Source organism: Equus quagga, chromosome 8 (genome assembly GCF_021613505.1).
Source record: "Equus quagga isolate Etosha38 chromosome 8, UCLA_HA_Equagga_1.0, whole genome shotgun sequence".
Classification (NCBI taxonomy): domain Eukaryota; kingdom Metazoa; phylum Chordata; class Mammalia; order Perissodactyla; family Equidae; genus Equus; species Equus quagga.
This window is the reverse complement of record NC_060274.1, coordinates 17,495,740-17,518,222: the sequence shown is the minus strand read 5'-3', so window position 1 is coordinate 17,518,222 and position 22,483 is coordinate 17,495,740. Positions and strand designations below refer to the sequence as shown.

At 42.0% G+C, this 22,483-nt stretch overlaps 1 protein-coding gene across 1 annotated transcript in view; it reads left to right on the top strand.

Annotated features, from left to right (window-relative positions):
- Positions 1-22,483, top strand: part of UST (uronyl 2-sulfotransferase) — a 287,768-nt gene that overhangs the window by 212,642 nt on the left and 52,643 nt on the right. The gene's annotated exons all lie outside the window — the stretch shown is intronic.

The window sequence follows — 22,483 nt, the reverse complement described above, 5'->3', positions numbered from 1 at the left end:
GCCCATTTTTTAATTGGGTTGTTGGGTTTTTTGTTGTTGAGCTGTATGAGTTCTTTGTGTATTTTGGATGTTAAACCCTTATCTGATATATGGTTTGCAAATATCTTCTCCCAATTGTTAGGTTGTCTTTTCATTTTGTTGCTGGTTTCCTTTGCTGTGCAGAAGCTTTTTAGTTTGATTTAGTCCCATTTGTTCCTTTTTTCTTTTGTTTCCCTTGCCCCTTCAGACACGGTACTTGAAAATATGCTGCTAAGACCGATGTCAAAGAGCATAGTGCCTGTGTTTTCTTCTAGAAGTTTCATGGTTTTGGGTCTTACATTCGAGTCTTTAATCCACTTTGAGTTGATTTTTGTGCCTAGTGTAAGGTCATTGTCTACGTTCTTTCTTTTGCATGTGGCTGTCCAGTTTTCTCAACACCATTTATTGAAGAGACTCCCTTTTCTCCATTTTGTGCTCTTGGCTCACTTGTCAAATATTAGCTGTCCATAGGTGTGTGGGTTTATTTCTGGGCTCTCAATTCTGTTCCATTGATCTGTGTGTCTGTTTTGTGCCAGTATCATACTGTTTTGGTTACTATGGCTTTGTAGTATATTTTGAAATCAGGGAGTGTGATACCTCCAGCTTTGTTCTTTTTTCTCAGGAATCGTTTGTTGTTACATATAAATTTTAGGATTCTTTGTTCTATTTCTGTGAAAAGTGTCGTTGGAACTTTGATAGGGATTGTATTGAATCTGTAGATTGCTTTAGGAAGTATGGACATTTTAACGATGTTAATTCTTCCAATCCAAGAGCACAGAATATCTTTCCATTTCTTTGTGTCTTCTTCGATATCTTTCTATAATGTTTTATAGTTTTTGGTGTACAGATCTTTCACCTCTTTGGTTAAGTTTATTCTTATGTATTTTATTATTTTTGTTGCAATTGTAAATGGGATTATATTTTTAATTTCTCTTTCTGCTACTTTGTTGTTAGTGTACAGAAATGCAACCAATTTTTGTATGTTGATTTTGTATCCTGCGACTTGACTGTTTTCATTTATTATTTCTAAAAGTTTTTTAGTGGATTCTTTAGGGTTTTCTATATATAAAATCATGTCGTCTGCAAAGAGTGACAGTTTCACTTCTTCTTTTCACTTTTAGTACTATTAATAATTTTTACTGCTCCATCAAAGACGTTCGTAAATGAAATTTTTTTTAATTGCAAGTGTGTGCAGTGGTAAAGAGCACTGTGATGTCTAGTCTGCTGTGGTCCACTGTCTTGATTCGCATTAAGGAGCCAGCCGTTTTACCCCCACAGTTGTGCACCATCAGCACAAATGTTGACACCATCAAAAGGGCAAATAATGCCTTAGTATTATTATGAAAATAGTTTTCATCTTGTGGACCCCTGAAAGGGTCTCAGAGTCCCACCCGGGATCTGCGGACCACACTTTAAGAACCACGGTGTTGGATTAGGTGGCAAGCATAGAAATTCTTTTAGGCACTCAAACCACACAGAGAACTCTATTTGCATAAAAATTTTGTTGGTGGTTGTTGTAGTCTGCTCGCCAACTCTTTGAAATGGAAGTTTTACCCAAGGTTTTAAGGGAGAATTTTAGAAATCTCAGTCAGAAAGAACCTGTGGACATTTTTTGATGGCCCAACGCTGTAATGCAAGTCAGGAAATACATCTTACAGCAGAGACACATGGCTTCTGCACAAGAAAAAAATATTAAGAGAGGGGTCTTCACCTCCTTCATGCTGTGAACCCCTTTACAGTTCATTGGAGCCTACAGGCCTCTTCTGAGAATAATGATTTTAAATGCATAAAATAAGATACTTAGGATTACAGAGAAAACAAATCATATTGAAATACAGTTATAGCCCCCGCCCCTTTTGGGAGATGGGGAGTCTCTGTACTTCAGGTTAATAACCACCTGCTTCCCACAACCCCTGCTGGCGAGGAGAAACACCTGGGGTGACATTTGTTTTTCAATGTATTTGTTTCCAGGTCGTTTAACTTCTTAAGTCCCCAAATTCTGACTGTCAATAAGACAGTTAGACCTACCAATTCCAGGGCAAGAATGTGCAACAAGAAGAGTGAGTTTCTCTTCCGCTTTCTATAAGACTGAGTGACTGAGTGGCAGATGTCTCCAGCTAAATATAGACTCTTTCTAAAGGAGAATGGCCCCGGGCTGGAGGTAGGAAGATGCTGGGCACTGTCTCCCCAACAGCCTAGGAATATTGAGAATTCTTTACAGGGACTTTCGGAAATTTTGGTTAGTCTTTTTGGAAAAATTGTTTTACATCAATACTTCCTTCTTTTTCTCTGCTTCTTAAACCGACATCCTTAGGTTTATTGTACTTTAAGAAACTATCTACCATTTAGAACTAAAAGTTAGGAAGCAAAGAAGTTACAGTTGTGTGGTTACCTGAAGAGTGAAACCAATAATAACCCCACAGTGAAATTTTCTACTCTCGAGGTGAAAGGTTTGTGAATTATTGAAAAATAGCTTATTCATCCACTTTCATTAAAGAGAATGTTGGTGCTGATCATTGAAAACAGGAACAATCAAAAAATCATCTATATTTAGTCTTGAAATTAATAAGAAGTATTCCAGCATGGTGATCTCCTCTGATTGTGTTTTCCTTGGGCGAATATTGAAATGAATTCTTATTCTTTGACTTAAGGGTGGAGAGGTAAGTTGGTGGTTTGAAAATATCCCAAGAGTAGGAAGCCAACTTGTGATTTTAAATTTGCCACGAATAATCCACCAGGTGGGTTTTGTCACTTCGTTAGTCAAGGGTCTCATTGTAGTCTTTATAGTCGTAGTAAGTTTTCTCGTGAAGGAAATCATGCTCCGTATAAACCACAGCTCTCCTTCCTGTCCCCACCACCAGGCTCTTTTAGTTTTTATCCTGCTTTCTTTGTACTTCTCACTGCATAATTTTCCTTCCAGGGGCAAATAGAATCATCAAGATCTTGCATTTCCACAACCGCTTTATCCAATATCCAATGTTGCTGAATCCTTCATCGCCCTTAATCAGTGCATTCAAAAGCAAACCACCTATGCACTCCTAAGTTCTCTCTGTAGTTTATAAAGCATTTTCAAATACATTTTCTTTCCCCACAGCCATTATGTGAAAGAAGTGTTACTATCCTTAGTCTATAGATGAGGAAACTGATGCTCAAAAAGATGCAGCATCTTGCACATTGTAATCCAGCCAGTTAATAAGAGAACAAGACTCAAACCCAGATCAACTGATGACAAATCCAGTGTTTTCTTCCCTATCCCACCACTGTCTCTTATCTGGTCTAGTCTTGTTGCAAATCCCACTTGTCCTTTATCTACCAACAGTATTCTTGTCAAAAACAATAGCACAGTGAATTATAAGATCCTGTATTTTTTCAGGGGGTACCCAAACTTGAAATGGACATGGCTAAGAGCACTGGATCATAAACTGGTCAATTGTGGGTCATATCTGACCTGCAGGCATGTTTGTTCACTCACAATTTTTGTTTTGTTTAGGTACTAACATTTAAGAATTAGGAGATTTCATACAAAAATCCAAATTTCTAGCTTCTCTTGAAAAATCAGAAGATGGGGCAAACCTGGCACAAATTCCATGTGGCAATGATCCGCTCTAACTGAGCAACAACAGCCCCCTTGAGACTGGAAGTGTGCTTTCCAAGTTTGTTCCGGGCTTCTCCGCTCAGACGGCCAGTGTAGGCAGAGGGCCCCTTTCATGCCTTCATGTTCCCTGACAGGCACTTGTGAGTGCTGGTGTTTACTGTCTCTGCTCTAGAAGATGAATTCCTGGGGAGCGGGGCAGGGAAGGCACTGTACATGCTACGGTGCCCAGCATTTATTGGGAGCCTGGTAAGGGCAGTGTTGAATGACTGCTAAGGACCTTGTTAGGTTTCTTGAGTGTTATACCTTGAGTATTGAAAGTGTACATCTTGGTCATTACAAAGAATTGGTTCTAACCCCCTAACTTATTATAGTAGATTGTGGCTTAACAGATTGTTCATGGTGAAAGAGAAAAAGAGAGAGAGAAATGACCCCCTTCCAAATATGTTTAAAGAGTTTTTTATGAGGAAGATTCTGCTTTCCCTCCTCCAGATTCTCTCACGTGTGAGTCTAAATGGTAAACATATTTATACACTTAGTCTGTGGATTGGCCCCGTCATCATTGGAAAACTCTCATGTATTTTAAATTGAATTTATTACATTTTTGCTTTTCTTGTTCTCACTTTGAGAGACTTAGAGAAAAGAAATCCAGAAAACTCTTTTTTAATAGTTTTTCATTTCAATAGATGCTGTACTTATGTATGTAGAAATTGTTATAGTAATTTGAATTTTTTTCAAGAAAAAGGTAATAAAAGAAAAGCTATTATAATCCAGCCCTTAAAAGATAAGAATTGGTGGGGCTGGCCCAGTGGTGCAGTGGTTAAGTTCGCACATTCTGCTTTGGCAGCCCTGGGTTTGCCAGTTTGGATCCCGGGTGTGGACCTACGCACCACTTGTCAAGCCATGCTGTGGCAGGCGTCCCACACATAAAGTAGAGGAATATGGGCACGGATGTTAGCTCAGGGCCAGTCTTCCTCAGCAAAAAGAGAAGGATTGGTGGCAGATGTTAGCTCAGGGCTAATCTTCCTCAAAATAAAAAAAGATAAGAATTGGGGTTTACATTGGTTTGCTAAAGGACATACCCTTAAACACAGCTGCACATAATGAAATATGAGAGAACATACTATAAGGAAGCTGTGAGAGAAAACCCAATGACCAGCATAAAAAGGGGTTTGATTTTGTAACTTTTTTCTTTCTTGCATTCTATGTATTTCATTCTAGAGCAGAAAGAATCCAGGAAGCAGGGCCAAGACAGGGTCAGAAATGAAGCTCTAAACAAACTTAGGCTGGAAAATTACAAAGACGAAAGTCTGAGGATTCATTGAGGACTCCTACCCACTGGAAAACAGTCCAAGAAGCCTTAAAGTGGTGAGAGAGAGAGAATATGAAGGAAGGAATGAAGGAGGGAATAAATGAATGAACAAATGAATTACAAAAAAGGAGGCCCAGGGAAAAAGAAGGAAGAGAAAAAAAAAGAGGCATGTGGCTGGGGATAGAACTCTACTCACAGTATTTTTCCTGGAATCTTTTTGGTTTGCTTTTTATTCTGCATTATGGAAAATTTCAAATATTCATAAAAGAATGATCCAGTAAACTTCCATCACCCAGATAATTCTTAATCACCCGTGATGAAGGGTCTTAAGAAACTTAAATTCCCAGTTGATCTAAAATAATCATTCTGACTAGTTTCAACATCTCTTTCTTGAACCTGTTGTGGATCCTTTGTGACCTTCTGAGTTGGGACTCTGGGGCCACAAAAAGGAGAGGCTGTGGGCCTAGAAAAATCCACAAACATGCTGTTTATACCCTGGATAACCAGAAGTTGAAAGTGTGACTTTTGTGGTTCGTTTTGGCCTCTTAGGCCAAAACCGTTAGACTATTGGATGTGAAAGAAAGAAAAGTGAATTCTGAACCTCTTCAGCTGAGACGGCAAAATCATCAAAATTCTGTGCGGCTAAGACAGTTTCTGTGGCTTTTAGAAGCTGTGTGGCCCAAAGAGGTCATAAATAATTTTTATGGTATAAAACCCTTAAAGAACATACTTGATTTCCCAGGAATTCCTGCCATTCTTCCACTCAACGACGTTTCACGTTGGTTGAGAAGATGTGTTTGAGCCTGGGTTTTCTGCTCAGTACTGCCTCCGGGAAATCCGAAACTGTGCTGAGCCTCGGCATACCCCTTCGGCTTCTTTTAACAGGTGAAAGGAACAGATTTGAGGTGAATGATTCGTTTCTCTCCACTTCCTACTTCAAGGTCTATGTAAAATCTACAGTGGTCCTTTTGATTGCTAGCCTAAGTTTTACCAGCATCTTTTCCTTCTGACATTACATAGGGAGCAAGTCAAAGTTAAAATGTATTTCCATGGTTATATTAAGAGCCAGAAGGATAAAATTGTAGACTCTGTAGGATCCACTGGCAATCCATTCAAAAGATATCACGCTGCCGTCCCCATAGAAAGCCTACAAAATGGGGACCTGCCATTTTCTATGTGACTAAGTAGAAGGGAGGTGGGTAGGGTTCTTCATAAACCTGACTTCCTGCTTATTTTAAGAGTTCGATCAGCATCTCGTTATTGGTCATATTAGAAGGACAGGTGGTCCCATTGACTGTGTGCTTCCACATATAATCGGCATAGCCCCCTTCTGCAGAGCTGCTGCCATCCATCACTGGGCTGAATGCACTGTGCTCAGGGGGCTGGTGGGTACCTGGTTAACTCAGACGGCACTGTGAGAGCCCACAGCAGAGTTACTGGTGGCAGAGGTCCAGCCACATGGCTTTTTCTGGGCCTTGGAGATTAGAATCACAAAGTCCCAAAGCCATTCTTCCTCTAAGTGGAGCCCACATCTGGAATGCACCTTTTCTAGCAGGGTTATAGGTCATTTAATGGCATTTCAGTCATGCAGATGTCTGCTTTAAAAAAAGGATCCATAGTGATATATCTTTATGTACAATATCATTTAAGCACTTTCTGTTTAAAATGTATCATTACTTGCATTCCGGATCTCACTCTGCTGGTGAATTTTTTATGATGTTGTTTATTGAAAAACACTGCTGTCTTCCGAAAGCTTTTATCAGATTCCCATGGTGATTTGCTAGGCACAACACAATTCAAATTAAAATTTCATCATCTTCAAAGGCTACTTTTATGAGCTATAAGAGCGCACCTTCCTGGCCCTGGATGGGTACCACAATACAGATAAGAGACGTGAAGCTTTTCTTCCAGAAGTTTAGTCTCTATACTACTAATAAAGAATATGTACAGCAAATACTATGCCATTTTTTTTCGTGGCATACTTCAAATATTGGAACTTTTGGCAACACAGTTGACGGGATGAAAAGATTCAAAGCAACACCAATATAATAAAGTCACTGCTATACTATAATGTCTTGCAAGGTTTGTAGGAAGAATCCTTAGGACTCACACTGTTTGATGTCCAGCTCAAACTGTGCATTGGTCCTACACTGTCTGACATGCTCACGAAGCAGAAATTATCCCATTTCAGTAAACGGGTGACCTTGCTTTGGCCTGGCCTTGACGTTTTATCCAGCTTCTTTCCTCTGACTTAGCAAGGTGTGTGCCCATACTCCAGCACCCACAGCTCTGCACTCAGAGTCCCTTCTGGTAGACCTGCCTGCCGGAGAAAAACGTGACTCGCTCATACAGACCCCCCAATCAAGAAGGTGTAGTGATTTCATACTCCTTAGCCCCAAACACATAGCAGTGATAGACAGAATACTAAAAAAGGAAATCCAAAGGATTTACCAAATTAAGAAAATAAGATGAATGTCCACAAGCCTGGAACAATACCAGAGTGATGAGCAGCAGTGAAGCCCCAGGAGAGCTGGGCTGTGGTCCGTGATCGGGCAGTGGCAGCCCGGAGTTGGGCTCCTGCAAGGCGAAGAGGACTAGAAGTGCCCCCTCTCAAGATGGGGGCCCGAACCAGCCTCAGCGCTTTAAGGGCCCGGGGCGGGGAGCCACACTTCGCCTCGCCATCAAGCAAAGGAAGCTGAACAAAACGACTGTGGACCTGTTGCTGGAATTATGGCTTTATAAGAGTCTCTAGATGTAGAGAGGGGGAGAACAAAGCTGCAGCCTCACAAGTAGGAAGCAAAACAAATCCTTGCTGCTTGGTAACCAGATCTGTAATATTCCCTCCGTTGTTCCCATAGGATGAGAACCACAAATATGACCTAGTTCTGCTCTTAGTGCCAGGAGTCCAGATGATAGTAACCACAAAACCACTAGGGAAGGACAGAGGGAGGGAGGGAGAGCGGGAGGGAGACAGAGAGAACAGGGAGAGGAGGAAGGGAGGAGACAGTAAGAGAGAGAGCAAGGAGGAGAGTGACTCTCCCACTCAAAATGAGCCTAAGCACATGAAAAAAAATCCACTACCAAGAAACACAGCCAGCGAAATCTACTATTGGAACATGAATTCATTCCAGATGGTGTTAAAGAACAATCTGACAAAGACTTTAAAATAAGTATGCCTAGGATGTTTGAAGAGATAAAAGAACGAATAACCTCCATTAAAAAAAAGAAGAGGTGGGCCAGCCCTGTGGCCAAGTGGTTAAAGTTCCACACACTCCGCTTTGGTGGCCCGGGTTAACAGGTTCGGATCCTGGGCATGGACCTACTCCACTCATCAGTCATGCTGAGGAGGCATCCTGCATAGAAAGTAGAGGAAGACTGGCACGGATGTTAGCTCATGGCTGATCTTCCTCAAACAAAAAAAAAAAAAAGAGGAAGATTGGCAATGGATGTTAGCTCAGGGCAAATCTTCTTCACCAAAAAAAAAAAAAAAAGCAGGAAATTATAAAACAAAAACAGACATGAAACAAGAACATGAGGCTATTTTAAAATAATTAGTTATAAATCTTGAAATGAAATATGTGGCCATTGAAATAATTTAAAATTAAGAAATGGAATGAACTCTCAAACCGAATAAAGTTAAAGAAAAAATTTGTGAATTAGAAAGTAGTTTTGAGGAATTGACCAAGAATGCAATTCAGAGAGATAAAGACTAGATAGATAGATAGAAGCAAATTATTAAATTCATCTATTTAGAACTGAAGGGTTCCTCTGTTGAAACAGAGAAGCTGAAAATAATGGAATGGGGAAAGGTGACCACTTATATACTAAAAGAAAATTTATAACATAAGACAAATTTTAATATAAGACAAAAGCTTCAATAAAAAGAGGCACAATGTACAAATAAAGAGAACCAACTACCCAAAAGATATGCTACATAAATGTTAGTAAGATTACCTATTATAAACTACAAATAAAGGAAGACAGACACAATTATTCATCAGCTACCTGGGGCCAGGGTGCTTAACACAATACCTTATGTACAGTAGGTGCCTTAATTCACAATATAATTAAAGAATCTTGACATTGATTTGTTGAAGATTTCAGCTTGAATTGTTTAAACACAATGAGCAACCAGTTTTGAGCTACTCCAAAGTAAGAATCTCTGAAATAAAATTGCATTAGCCCATATTGTGCCTTCATAGATATAAACTATATAAGAAAATTCTAGCTGAAAATTTAAAATTGGAATCCCAAGTGAAGTTAAAAAAATCCCCCAATTTTTTTCAAGACGGACTCACATTAAGATATCCCACTTGTATACAACTTAGGGTATCTGATGATTTCTTAAGTAACTCCCACTGGGCCTAACCTCTGCTTAAAGACATTCTTGGTGCTAATGTTCCAGACATTATATATAGAGGGAAGGAAAATGATTATCAACCCAAAATACCAAAGTTATGAGAACTAGTGACTGATAATGTATTCCACTTTTACTTTTGAAAATGTTTGTACAAAACTGGGTCGGGCCCAGTGTTTTTACGCTAGACTCTGTAGACATTTATCTGCCTAATAAAACAACCACACAGTCTGGCAAAATGCTGCCTCCTTGGCAGTCCTGCCTGCCCTGGAGCCTGGAACAGCACTGGACTCAGCAGATGTGGCTTTCAGAAGGCTGAGAGTTGAATTCAGGAAGCCTGCCCAGCGCCCACCTGTGTGCTGTGTGCCTTCCTGAAGGCCAGGTGGATGCCCTAGCTTTTTATAGGCTCAAAGGGCCTCTATTCATTCACAAGGAAAATGAAAACTGAAATAACCAAGGAATTGACATCCTTTGTTGGAACTGCTCGATATTGACACTACAGACCAAAATTACAATAAATTAAATTTCTTTTTAATAAAAGATGCCATGTGTTTTAAAGGATATTTTTGACATTTAGAATGTAGATACTACATAGAATTTAACACTATTGTACATGTAAGAAACCTACTCTTCCCCTAGTCGACATGGGTTTGATAGCCCCCTCTTTCCCTAAAGGGTAAAATGGGGAGAAGAGTAGAGTTCTCAACAGCCTGGACCCTAAGAAGGAGAAGAAGAGTAAAAAGTTCTCTCATATTTTTGTTTTTTCCACAAAGTTCTCTTTAATCACAGGACCCAAGCAATCATGACCCAGTTGGTGAGCTCAGACCTTGTGGACCCTACAATCAGAATCACCTGCTTATAGAGGGCAAAGAGAGGAGCAGTGTGCTGGGACGGGACGCAGGACCCTGATGTCCCTGATGGGAGCAGGACAGTCCAACAGGCAGAACATAATGTGACAGGGGCAAGTCAAAGTCAAAGCAGGAATGTGACATGATGAGGTGCCACTGGGACCCAGTAAATGGCCCAGAGTCCAGGAGTAGACAGCATTAAAAGCTCACATTCATCACAGAGCCTGGTGACAGACCTGATGTTCAGAAGCAAGACACTTTGCCCAAGGAGGGGCTACCTAGGAACAGCAAGTGAGAGCACCTTCTTCTAGAATCTAGAGGAACCAGAGGTACTAAGGGAGCTGATAACACAGAGACCCAGACACAGGAGGGAAACCTGGCTTCAGGTACCAGCAGTGGGTAACCGAGTGGGCCCTTGGAAACAAGGAAGCAGCGCAGTGATCATGTTGGGACCCAGGCATAGGTCATGCTGGCTGTTTCAATCTCTTGCGCCTCCATGTGTTGGCCTAAAGCAATGATTTTCAGATTTAGAACCTTCTTATCAAATAAACTCAACCTGTAAACCTACGCAAAGCACAGCTTTTCTGGTTTTGGTAGGGCCAGGGGTCCTGGAGCCCTGCCCACCTGGCACTCCCTCCATCACCATGACCCTGTGTACACCCTGACTTTTTCTTTGACTAGAACTCCTTAAATTCCTCCTTTCTAGGCCCAGGATTAGCTCTAGGATTGGAGAGGGTTGAATACACTGGCTATAGAGAAGGGAAGGTTCCAAAAGCTGGAGAAGAATTCAGGATCTGACAGCAAGTTCAAGTTGACTTCTGGTGAGCCTTCTGAGTAGATAAGGTACATGCAACCTATGTGGTGTGGTTTGTGGCATCCTCAGCAGCCATGGTCCCCATTTTTTAAAAGTCACCCCTCCTCTCAGCAAGTTGACAGAGGTCCCTGAGCTTCGTTCATTTAACAAGATAAAGTAAAGCAATATCTCCAGTACATTGCGCATTCATTCCACAGCCTTTCACTAAGTGCTAAATGATCAATAAATGTTGGCTCCCTCCTCTCCTCTCCTTTCCTCCTTCTCCCCCTCATCATTAGAACCTTATTTCTTTGGGTTAAAAGACATCCCTTATTAAAAACTAAATGTTTCTAGGGAGCACATTAAGTGTGATCACTTATTTATACCTCCGTGTGTATTAACTTATGAGATCATTTCCACTAGGCACCAAGCTGAGAGCCCTTTCTGATGAGCAGAAGTCCAGGGTGCCCATGGGGAGGTGAAAGGCCCTTAAGGGGACAGGTGAAGACAGCCATGACCAGTTTCTCACAGACACGATCACACCCAGTAAGGTGGCATATTGAAAGAGGGAGGAGGGCAGACCTGAGCATGGCTGTGGTCCTTGTGGCATTGTGCCTGGCTTGACTCCCTGGATGAACCTGATCATTGCCACAGACCTAAGAAGATGGCCTCAACCAGGATCCCCACCCTGGCCCATGGGACCCTTGTGATCCACTGAGAGTAACTGGTCAGGGCCAGTGCCTGCAGTCGACTCACAGTGAGCCTCCCTGACACTAATCCCGTGTCGTAGATGTCGCTCTGATCCTCCATCCTGCATCTTTCCCGCATTCCATAGCTACAGAGTCCACATCGTCTCTGTCTGGATGTGGCATGAGCATCACTGGGCTGCCTCCTGTCTGCAATAGGTCCTTTGAAGATTTTCCTACAGCTTTCTCTGAGTGATTGCTGGGACCTTCAGGTCGCTGCAGAGAGTTGAATGAATGATTCCTCCAGCTAGGCGTTCTATTACAAGGTGATGCTTACCTTCATGCAGTCAACTGGTGTTTTCTTAAACATTTCCAAAAGTGGTCAAGATTCCAGGTTTGATGGCATTCCAGGTTTGATGTCTGAGACAGAAGGTTTTGTTGGCTGTCAGAGATGCCCATCCATCCCAGCCCTAAAGAGCAGAGGAGCCTGAAAGGCCTGGAGGCCAGGCACTCCCTCACTGCTTTCTTAGGTTATTATATGTGATTTCCCTTTTCAAGGTGCACAGAGAGCCCACAGCCGTTTATTGAGTCTCTGTCTTCCCAGGTTGCCCTTACTTACAAACTTCTGTTTAAATTTGCCTCCTGATTTCTTTAAGTGATAACAAAGAGCTAGTGCAATAAGGTTCCAGCTGATTAGGGTGCCTTGGAGATTTTTCTGTCAATTTGCCGTAGGCGTGAGGGAGATAAAGAGAAACCTCCTACAAAGGGAGGAATTCGTGTTGCAACAATAAAGATTGTTTAATAATTATAGACATTTTAACATGTGAAAATATTGTATTAATGTGTGAATTGAAACATAACATCCTAAAGTAACAGGGACTTGAAGTCAATATTTCTCAGGTCGTAGATGTTTGCTGTGAGTTTTCTTTTGCGTTGATCCTATTTCAGTTTTCTTCACTTGTACATTAGTAATGATGTGTGTGCTTGGAGGTTTGGGAAGACTAGCCCCTGCTGGGCGGTTTTCATTTCAAGAAGACAAGTGGCCTACAACCTTAATTCTCTCCCAAGACCCCTTAACATGATGATAAGGGGATTTTAAAAGGTCAGACACAGCCATGGGAGAACAAAAGGATGAAACACTTGCACACATACCTAGGAGAGAGAATAGAATGTTGGTAACTGATAAAATGGGGCAAGGAAGCCACAGCCGAGTGAATTTGGAGGAGAAAATACAGCTGAATAAGAAATGCGTGTGCCTGAGCCCTGGGTGGGCTTATGTGGAAATGCCAGACAGTGGAGGAGGGTAGAAGGCAAGAGGCTAACAGCAGGGATGGACGGGAGATTTCCATGTGAAAGAGTAGCCCTTTACCCATCCCCACCTGGGACAGTCCAGCAGCTGCGTCCCAGGCGACAAACTGGTTCTTTCCCAAAGAATGTGAATGTCTCCAGAGAAAAGACCCTCCTAAATCTGGCAATTAAGTAATTTCCAGCAACATAGTGAAGCCCACTGGCTGATAAACCCTATCCGTGTCAGCACAGATCTCCATCAGTTTTTAGAGACTCATTATTAAATATGAATGGACAGGCAAAGCTCCATACATATGTGAAAAAAGACTATACCTTGAAAGAGAGGGGTTGAGAATCACAGAGACAATAGTCCTGGGCTGGCCCCGGTGGCGTAGTGGTTACATTCGGCGCACTCCACTTCGCCAGTCCGGGCTTGATTCCCAGGCGCAGAGCTACACCACTCCTCTGTCAGTGGCCACACTGAGGCAGCACCTCACATACAAAATAGAGGAAGATGTTAGCTCAGGGTGAATCTTCCTCAGGAAAAAAAAAAAAATAATAATCCTAAGGGAAACCGAAATTTCAGGAAAAATAAGAAAGCTTTAAAAGGGAGCTGCACTTAGTTTCCTTAGAGAGATTCGAGACAATATTAGACCCACAGAAAGAACAGAGTGCTATAAAAAGGAAATCAGTGTGTATCAAGAAAGAATCCTTAGACATTAAAATGTGATTGCTATGATAAAAAATTCAACAGAAGGACATGACAGGTAAAGTAAGGGAAATTTCTTTGAAGAAGAGCAAAAAGACAAAAGCAGGAAAAGATGAAAAAATAAGAGTCACAAAAGAAGAGTCAAGGTCCAAAATCTGACTACAGAGAAATCTAGAATTAAAGAATTGAGAAAGGGGAGAAAATTACTTAATTATTTAAATTATTATTGTTATTGAATTATTATTAAATTACTTGAAATTGTTTAAGTGCGTGCACACACATACACATAATACAAAAGAATATCTCCAGCTTGAAAGACCTGAGGCTCCAGGTTAAAAAGGTCTACTAAGTGGTCAGCACAATGTGAGATCCATAGTGAAATTTCAGAACATCTGGGACAAAGAAATGTTAAAGGACACAAACACGTCCTCTTATGTTCACATACACATCACCTACAAAGTATGGAGAATATTACTGACACCTATTCCTTATCAGCAACACTGTAAACTAGAAAACAGCACAGCAAAAAGTTACGTGAGGAGCTGCTCCAGCAAAACAAGGGAGTAAACAGAATCTAGTTAAATGGTATGGTTACCTATGGTGAGCGCAACTGAGGGGCAGAAAGGGGTAGACTAAGAGATAGTTGCTTTTCATTATAACCCCTTTTATAGCATTTTTTGACATGTGTATGCATTACTTTGACAAAAACTTAAAAAAAACTTTCTTCACGTAGCACATGTACTTAAATTAGCGTTTGAGATTAGAAAAGAAAAAAGTGGGGGAAAAGCCATAGTTTACCATCTCAAACCCAACCATTGTTAAAAGTTTTGGTCTAAATTCTTCAAGTCTATTTTTAAAATATAGTTTTTTAAAAAACCAACAGAGTTGTAGTCATGTTGTATATATATTTTTACCCTTATTTTCTCTTGTAAACATTTTTCTTATAGTTACATATCCTTTGTAAATATTTGAAATGCCTGCAAGTATTCTATAATTAGAAATATTATAGTTTACCTCATCTCTCTAATTGCGTTGTTTATAATCTCTTGATCTTTTAAATAATACTGTGATAAATATTTTGCAACAAAGATAAAAGTAACTCCTGTCTTTTAGTCAGCTTGACTCCGTCTGAATGTCACTATTTTTATTTGGTTAGGCTCCCCAAGTTTTCCAGGGTCTCTGAAATCATGGTAGTTGTGGTCTCCGCATCCCTGATAAGCACCAAAATCTCTTGATCTCAAAGACAGTGGTTTCTTATTTTAGTAACGCTGTGTTTTAACAGAAGTGCAAGGACATTTCTGGGAAGCAGCATTTACAGCCTGCACAGGACCCTACATACAGTCAACTTGAATGCTCCGTAAACTTTGTCACAGCTAATTGAAAAGGGCCTACTGAAATCTAATGAACACTGAGCCAGAAAATGGATTAATCCTCATCTTAGAATATAACATCTCACGATAAAACTGTGGCTACTTCTTTTTTTTAAGTCTAATGCGATAGAAACTTGAAATTCATGATCCTGGAGTTCAAATAAGGACTTCAAAAATGTTTTGTCTCTTGTGTCTATGAGTATTTCAGTGTCAGGATTTAAGGATTTCATTGAACCAGAGTCCCCAGTGAATAAGGATATTGACTACAATAAATGTAGACTGATACTTATCCACAAAGCCTGTCTGCCATCCTAAAGTCAGACACACAGCCCTAGACTCAGAAGTGGTGGGAAGGGCCACAGAGCCACCAAAAATAGATGCCACAGATGTTATCCATGCAACATCACACACTGCTTACAACAGGGAGAACAAAGTGCTACTCTGCTTGATTGTGTTGCTTCCTGGAGGGCTCAGAAGGATTCCCAAGGGCACTTCCCATCTCTCCTAGAAAGAGCATGTCATCAATGATTCATGCCTGACGTGAGCACACAAAGGGAAAACACTGGTATCTGGCCATCTGCAGCTTTCAAGTCCATTAATCCTCACCAAGGAAGCCTTACTTGACTCTTCTGGGGTTCTGGCTCAAAGTTTTTTTATAAAGCTTGAAAAAGCCTTCCTTATGGAAGACTGTGTGATGCAATTAAAGTTAGCTCAGGTCACATCCATCCCATTTATCTGAATTGATCAAACCGTTAAATTTGTAATCTGATTGTCATGGTCCACCTATGGGTCAAGGATTCATGTATTGCTTTGACAGTGAATGACGGTAATTTTTCTCTCTCCCACTTCCAACATGGCCGTGTTGGACTGACAGTCACATCCAGCAAGAGAAATTGTCCTTTATTGTATCCTTCACTTTACTATTCAAGTTTTCCTCATGTCTGTGTTCTTAGAATGTGAAGATTGGCTCCCAAATCAAATTCAAATCGACATTGAAAAAGAGTTTTTTAATGTCATGATGTTACATTGTTTCATGTACAGAGGAAGATGAGATATTATAAGAAGCAAAAAGTTTCACAATGGTGTATTTTGGCTGCTTTTGCATAATACCATTTGTTTTTCCACCAAACTATGTTATTATTTTGACTTAGCATAAATACACATTTCATATTTCCTTATTTCCTTCCTCTCTGTTTTCTCTGTGAGTTAGCTGAAGTCACTAATTAAAAACTATTGAAATCACCCAGGAATCGTGTTTTTAAATATAAGCTAAAGGACAGAGGAATTAACATGCAGAAAGTGGAGCCAACCCCGATGGCCTAGTGGTTAAAGTTTAGTGTGTTCCACTTTAGTGGCCTGGGTTCAGTTCCCAGGAGTGGAACCACACCACTGGTCTGTCAGTAGCCATGCTGTGGTGGTGGCTCCCTTAGAACTAGAAGAACTTACAACTATAATATCAACTATGTACTGAGGCTTTGGGGAAGGAAAAAAAAAAAAAAGAGGAAGATTGGCAATAAATGTTAACTCAGGTTGAATCTTTCCCAGCAAAAAAATTAAAAAAAAAACTCACACAAAGAAGATGCTGGGCATTAATACCCATAGTTACTGAGCTATCACAGTCCCCTGCTCTTTAAGGAAAAAAAATGTGGAAGGCGTAATAAAGATGGCGTAATCTTAAGAACTGGGTGACAGGGAAAATAATCTGTATGTTTGATTTCTAATCTTTATAAAGGCAAGCATTATTGTCCCCATTTTACAGATGAGTATACTGAGCCTCCAAGAAGTAGACATTGGCCAAGACTCCACAACTCCTAAGTGGCACAGCCAAGATTCGAACTGAGGTCTGTCTGGTACCCACCTCAGTGCTTTCCCTCTCTGCCTTCCATGAAAGGCGAAAAGTTTACATGATAAATGCTGAGTGAAAGTCTTTTATTAACTCATAAGCTTGGGACTAAAAAAATTACCAATTTTTCTAGATCCTCAGATACAAAACTATTCTTAAAAGTTGGTTGATTTAAGGAACCAGCACATCAGCACACAGTTTCATGGCCTGAGATTATATGGCTCAGCCCCGTTTTATACAGATGGGGAAACTGAGGCTTGAGATGGCATGGTTTAGCTAAAGATTCGCTGCTAATTAGTTGCAAAGCTGGGACGAGAACCCAAATTTCCTTTTCCTCATTTGGGTTCCTTTTCATATGGCCTCTCGAGGTCTGTGCTGCTAAAGGCATCCAGAAATCCTGCCTTCTGAAGTCCTAGGCCATACGGACAAAGCTGATAATGTCATAGGCAGGGAGCTGTACAAAAGCGCCAAGTCTTTTTTCAATCCAGTAGTTTTTAGACAAGGTGCGGCCTTATGAAAGGAGAAATAAAATATGAATCATTCCTAAATTTACTTTTGTGATAAGATTAACTCCACCTAGGATCTCAATCCTTCCACCCTTTCCAAAATTGAAACCAAGAGAGGTAGCAGTTGTCAAGTTCTCTCTCCACACAGAAAAGAGCAGGCAATTTCAAGTCTCAGACGGAAGCAGGCACAAGAACTGCAGGGACCTAGCCATGGGTGAGAGAAGGAAGCAGGGCCGGTGGTGTGGGGCAGGGAGTTCCCAGGACTCCAGTGCAGTGTCTGGTCTCTAGAGCAAGCCCAAATGTGGATGGAGCAAGTGTCGACACATAGAGAAGCCCCAGCAAGGGGAGCTGGGAAGATCAGTGGGGGCGCCAAGTGGCCCTCAGTCCAGTTTGGAGGCCTTTCGTGGGCACCATCAGGCAGTCCTCCCACTCACAGCAGAACCCTGGCCACGAGCAGAGCATGTTGGGAGCAGACCCCGCCCTGGAGACTGAGCTGGTGGCCGAGGTTCCAGGCAGGACCCCTTCCTGGAGACATTTGGGGTTCCAGCCAACAGTGAAGAGGATGTGCCGTGCTGGGCACCATTGGCCTGTCCCAGGGACCCCACTGGGGCAAGTATATGGAGAATGTATTGGGGGAGGAAGAGATGGAAAGAAGAGATACTGACTAACAGGAGAGGAGCTGAATGGGGCTGTGGCGTGGAAGGGGTAGGAGAAGGCAGCTTAGGAAACCATTTGGGGGCCAAGTTGCAGGGCCTGTGGGCAATTGACAGGACGTGGGGAATGAGGGTGGGAGAGGAAGCAGGAATGACTCCTGGGGTCTGGCTGTAGTGACTGGGGTTTCCTTTGAACACAGAGGCCCTTTGACTTCAAAAGATGAGTGTAGCTCATCACAATCCATCTTATGAAAATTTTACGGGAGCAAATCAATAAAAGATTATTTTGTTGAAAGATCAAAGTGGAAGAAGATGATCCCACAAAGATAACCTAGAGGGTGTTAAGTGTATGCCTTTTTTTTTTTTTTGATGAAGAAGACCTGCCCTGAGCTAACATCCGCCACCAATCCTCCTCTGCCTTTTTTTTTTTTTTTGCTTGAGGAAGGTTCACCCTGAGCTGGCGTCTGTTGCTAATCTTTTTTGTTTTTGCTTGAAGAAGATTAGCTGTGACCTAACATCTGTTCCGATCTTCCTCCACTGTGTATGTGGGAGGCCCCCACAGCATGGCTGATGAGTGAAGCCGGTCCACACCCGGGATCTGAACCCATGAACCTGGGCCACAAAAGCAGAGCATGCAGAACTTTAACCACTCAGCCACACGGCTGGCCCCAAGAGTACACTTTTTAAAATAGTAAAGTTTAGAATAAATTTCAACAAAAACGGTCCAAGTTTTCTTTTTGTAGTTTTGGCAATTAAAAGGATTCTCTTAGTTTCCTGGAACATTCAGTTATAGAGACGGTCCCATTTCCCTAATAACGTGAGATTATGAGCAGAGTGGGGTCTTAGGTTTAGGCCCAATCTTAAAAGAAGACCAGACTTGGGCAGGGGGAGCATTGCAGGTGACACATGGAGAGATGGAGGGACCCTATGAGCAGGTGCTGGCCAGTGGGTCAGCTTGGCTAAAGTCATCACCGTGATGATGATCTTAGAGCAAAGTTAAAATAAATATTAAAGTTTTCCTTTAAAGCAACTTTATCCTGGAAACACTTGCATGGAATGAAAAAAATGAAGTAGTAGAATCATTTAAAAATATATATGTACGAAGAGAACTTGAGTATAAAAAGGTGATTGTAAAGCCACACAGGATAGCAAGGCTTACGCCAAAGTTCAAACCATTAATGCAATTAATGCAGGGGAAGCCGCATGGTCCCGGGGGACTGGACAGTGGCTGTCACAGGGGGACACTGTATGAGCAGCTGTGTTGACACTTGTCCCATTCAGTTTCCCAGGACACTGAAAGGTCACTCGCTGAAGGCCTCGGTTCCAGTATGAGTGGCCTGTGTGAGTGGCCAGGAGCACTTCCTGAGGCCCCTCGGCCTTGAGCTGCTGGGAAGCAGGTCACGTGCCATGTGCCTGGGCGTAGGCGGCTCGAGCGTGGGTCTTCACAGCTCGTCTTGTGCTTCCGCTTGATCTTACACCTGAGTCATCTCTTATTTATGTCCTCCTATAGCCTCTCCATAGGATGGGTTGTGGCCAATGCCATTCATCAACCTAATGGGCCCAAATGGAACTCTTTGAAATCCCCTGGGACATGCCTCCAGCTAAGAAAAGAAGAATCATTAACAGCGCTTCTGAAACTAGGAATTTATGTCTTCCTATAAATTGACCCCGGGAGGTTATTTGTGGATTCCAATAGGGTACTGGCCTCCTTGGGCCCTCGAACCTCCTCCGCCTCCGCTCTCCCACCCCGACCAGCTCGTGTCCTCTGCTGCTCCTGCCGGCTCCAGGCCAGGATCTCTGGGGAGGATCAGGGCTGTATGTCTTGGCTTTTTCCTTCTGCCATTTGTTCATTCATTCATTGAATATTTATTGCACCCCTGCTTTTTCCAGGCAGGGTGCTAAGCGCTGGAGACCCAGCGAACAGACCGTCTGTGCGCTCACAGTCTTACCACCTAAACAAATAATGACACAAGTTCTTGTTAAAAGGCAGCCGTAAAGTGAACTCTGGCCAAGTGCAGGCGCCGTGAGAGTCTCTCCGGGGGCCCTGTTGCCCTGCCCCTCATGTTAAGGCGGGTCTCTGCAGGGCTGGCTGTGTATGGGATGGATCTCTGGACACCTCCTAAACCACCACCATTTTACTCTGCCCTTGGTGTGCAATCCTGGCCAGAGTGGACACACTCTGCCTCTGACACACCTGCCTTGGCAGGAGTTCCCGGGCGCTCTGCTTCACCCCAGCTGCGGCTCCCTCTCTCTGACCGCAGCCCAGTTATTGGGTCCCTCTGACCTAAGGCTCAGGTCCCTGGGGGACACCAGCTGCCAGAGGACACAAGAGCATGATGGAGAAAGGGAGGTCTGAGCATCTTCACAGCAAAGCCCAGTCACCCTCCCACACAAGCTTTGGTTTATTTTACGACGTGTAAATCTCCTTATACTTTTCCTTTTTTTTTTTCTTTGCCGGGAAAGAGTCTCCCTGAGCTAACGTCTGTTGCCAGTCTTCCTCCCTAAAGCTTCAATGCTTTAACCAAACTTCAACCACTAGGCCATAAGGGCTGGCTCTCCTTACACTTTTCTGATGATAAAAGTAAAACACATACATTATAATAAAAGCTAACATTTCAAAGATGAATAAAGTAAAAGTTCAATATATTCCCATCCTGCACTACATCTGCCACCATAAATAACTACTTTTAACAGTTTAATGTTTATCCTTCCTGGTGTTTTTGTGTTTATGTAAACACGTAGGTTTATTTTTATATTGTCCAACATGTTCATATTGTCCTATAATTACCTTTATTTCATTTGAAAATTCCTCATGGGTGCTTTTCAGGACAGTACACGTAGATTCTCCTTATCCTTCCTGAGTGCCCAGTAATTCACTGTAGGATGTACCATAGCTTCTCCCATTAGTGAAACATTTCAGTTCTGCCATTTTACTGTAATAAATCTTGTAGCAATAAATATCCTTATACTTATATCTCTCTGTGTCAAATTCTTCTTAGAAAGGTATTTTGGGTCCAACATCATGCTTTTTTTTTTGTGAGGAAGATTGGCCCTGAGCTAGCATCTGTTGCCAAGCCTCTTCTTTTTGCTTGAGGAAGATTGTTGCTGAGCTAACATCTGTGCCCGTCTTCCTGTACTTTGTCTGTGGGACTCTGCCACAGCCTGGCTTGATGAGCAGTATGTAGGTCCACACCCAGGATCTAAATCAGTGAACCCCGGGCCACCGAAGCAGAGTGTGCCAACTTGACCACTATGCCACTGGGCTGGCCCCTCTTGCGTTTTTAAGGAGTTTTCCTACACAATGAGGTGCTCTTAACCACCCTTCACTTAACGTATGCCTGGATGGCCTGAAGAACTCCATTGGCTTCTAGTGTATTCCTCTCTGGGAACTGTGCACTTCTGCTTCTCACAGGAGACTCAGCTTCATTAGAGTGTGTTTGTTGGTGAAACTGTTTATTACAGTTGAATTTGTTATTGTAATTGGGTGATTTATTTAATTGATATATAAACCAAAGAAGTATGATGGGGGAAAGACAGGGTTGTTGTAAAAAAAAAAAAAGTTTGTTACATTTTTATGATTCCCAACTTAAAAATATTTAAGTAACTAACCACCTGCCCCAATCATATCAGATGCAGTGGTTTCAACCAACTCATAAATTCCACTGACCATGTGACTGTGTTAGCGAGTGACACGCATTCTTCATCTGCCTCACCAGTATTGTCGCTGGAAAAACATCCCATAGCTATTTGATTTGTTTGTAAATTGGGTTATCTTTTCTCCTTAGAAGTACTTAAGAACCAGGCGTGTCTTATCCAGGGTGTCAATGTAGTCGGCCGTGATAAAAGTTGATTCTTAGCCTTTCCGATGCATCCCCACCGAGCCATTGCAAGGTCTTGTAATGCTCACAGACACAACATGGTCACCCTCACAGAAGAGAAATAGAAAATCTGGGAATCACAGCTGTGGCCTTTGTGAGTGAGATAATGTCTGTACAAATATCTTATCACTTTCTAACCTAGGATAATATTAGAAATGATTTTATAGCCCCTCCAAAACCTCCAAACTCTTCATATGACTATTGTAGGTACTTAATAATTGTTCATTGGATGTATGGATACACAAGGAAACACATTGGTACAGGGCTGGCCAAACAGGGGTCCCTGATTAAGTCAGAATGATTAAGAATTAAGTCATACTGAGTTCATTCAACAAATATTTGTTAAGTGTCAACTGTATACCAGTTGGTTGGTCACTTCTGGGGTGACAGCAAACCATAGTGGATAGAATTGCTCTCAAGATACTTGTTATCCAGCTAAAGAGTTCAGGCCACTGGGAAACATAGACATATGGTTCCCTCCACAGAACAAGCGCTCTCTGAAACGCTCTGACCATATGTACCCCTGCCAGTGGAACAGGATGAGGTGAGGCAAAAAGAAAGTGTCCTCATGAAATCTGTGAATTCTCTACATCTCCTCCAGGCTTACTCGTGTAATCGAAGTCTCAGTTTT